We start from the raw sequence: 2,329 nt of genomic DNA on the forward strand, positions 1-2,329 counted from the left end.
CACCATCCTGCAGCGTCTGGATCTGCTCCGGGTCTTCAGGCTCTTGTGCTGGGGCGGCTCCAGGGCTTCTCTTTTTTTCCCCCCTGAACACTTTCAACAAGCCGGGCAATCTGGCTGCCATGCCAGAGTCTGTTCTTGAGGGCGCCTTCAAGAGAGATGCCTCAGGATATCGCCAAGTCAACAACTGCGCTTGTGCCTTCAAGGCACCTGTGACAGACAAGCCTCAGGAAGGCTGCAGGACAGCAAGTCCTGCACTCTGCTCTTGAGGGCTCCTGCCACAATGACAGGAGTCTCCTCCTAAGCCATTCAGGTGACCAAATCCCACCGTCTGGACCTGATGGCGCTGGCCGCAGGAATGGCAGACACCTCGGAAAAGCTCCGAGTCACAGAGTCCCGCAGGCTGGCCTCGAGCTCAGCTGCGGGAATGACGCTGCGGAAAAGCTCTGGCTGAGACGGGAACGAGCGAGCTGGGCGGGGGCTCCTCACGGCACCGCTCTGTCCCCTTCTGTCCCGTCGCCTGTTCCGAGCACCCGGGCAGGCTTCTGATTCCCACGTGTCACAAAGGGCCCTTGGTCACCGGCTTCCATTCCATGCAACGCCGACCCTGCTGCAGCGTGCCAGCCAGGGCCCTTGCACACACTGCCGCCTGCCCTGGGGCCGCCCCCAGCCCGGCCAAAGTGGCCCAGGCTGGAAGTAATCCCTGCGCCCACGTGTCTCAGGCAGCCCCACAGGATCTCTTGCAACTGCTCCAAGCATCAGCAAATGCTGCCCTGATCTGTGGGCTCGGGCCATTTAAGAATCCTCACTTCAGGAAAGCTTTACTTCCCATTGCTCAACTCAAGGACATCCAAAATTTGCAAACTTCTCCAATGAATAGCCACGAGAATGGGAATGCTTTGGAAGTTTCTTCCCATCTCAAAGCAGCAACTCCTTTGCCTTAACATCATCCACTGCAAGTCACTTGACCAAACATAACACTACACAGAGCCAAAAAGAAGGCCATTCTTTGATTGGCAAGTGCTTTTCCAAGAAGGGATTATAATCTCCTCATTCTCTTAAAGGAATAAAAGCTCTCAAGAAATGAAAGACCACTCAGCGTTACAAGAGTAACCCAAACAAATGAGTAGATGGCAAAAGGGCTAATCCTCCCCCAGTACAGATATCTAAGTGGCCAAGAAAGTACAGCTCTCCCCTCTTGTTCCCTGCAGGAGAAACAGCAAATAGTTTGACAGCAAACAGGAAAAGAAATAGTCACAGAGATTTTTTCTGCCCTCCAGAACCAAAGCTGTGCCAAAGCACAGATGCTGCCTTCAAAGGGACTCAAATTCAAGCCCAGACCTCTCACCTTCCAGAAAACTCCTTCCCCAAAACCCACCCCCCCAAACACCCTCAGAGAAGCCCTCAACAGCCCGCCAGGACCCCCAGCTCTGCCCGTCCCTCAACAGAGCTTTCCCAGCCTCCAGCAGAGCCCCTGCTTCCCTGCACCTGCCGTGGGATGGCACTCAGGAGGATCTGCTCCAAGGCCTTCCCTGGCTTGGAGCAAAGCCAGCCTGCCAGGCCTATGGTTCCTGGATCATCCTTGCCTCAGCTCCTGCCTGCGCTCACAGCACCAAAACCAGGCTGTTCCTGGCCAGGGACCAGAGCCCTGTTCCTGCAGGATGCTCTTGCCAGCACCTTCCAGGACTCTGTGCTGTGCACACAGCGCTTTTCATGCCCACTCCCAACAGGCTTTGGAACACAGAGCACAACCTGGCTGGCTCTGCCACCTGCACAGCCAAAACACAGGTGGAGGAAGAAGCAGCAGGGGCTGTTTTGCGGCCATGCCCAAGAGAGGCTGGAAGGGTGCCCTCCCTCTGCTCTCCCTTGGTTGGCTTTCTGCCTGGGTCTGAGCCTGAGGCTGCCATTCCACACTTGTGGGGACCAGAACCACAGCCGGGATCCCGGCACTGCCTGACAGCGCTCCGGGCACTGCCTGTCGCAGTGAGGGTGGCTGTGACAAACCTTTGGGTCCCCTGACTTCAGGGTGAACGTGGTGCAAAGTAGGAGAGAAGGAGAGGGAACAATGGAGTGCCCAACAAGGAAATTACTTTTAATGAGAAATAAAAATGGGAACTATGCTTAGGAACAGAACACAACATAGGGAGAAGCTCCAAGGGCCACAAACAAGGAAGAGGTAAGAATATATAGTCCTGGAGGTGGAACATTCTAGAAACCATACTCTATATGGAACACATGTAACCAATAGGGGAGTGGAACTTGGACTAATGAGCATAACTACTCCAAAGGCTCTTGGGAGGAGATCTGAGGCTTGCCCTGATTTAGATCAATG

This window comes from Agelaius tricolor, unplaced genomic scaffold, assembly GCF_023055355.1.
Source record: "Agelaius tricolor isolate 1412-34295 unplaced genomic scaffold, bAgeTri1.0.p SCAF_52, whole genome shotgun sequence".
Classification (NCBI taxonomy): Eukaryota; Metazoa; Chordata; class Aves; order Passeriformes; family Icteridae; genus Agelaius; species Agelaius tricolor.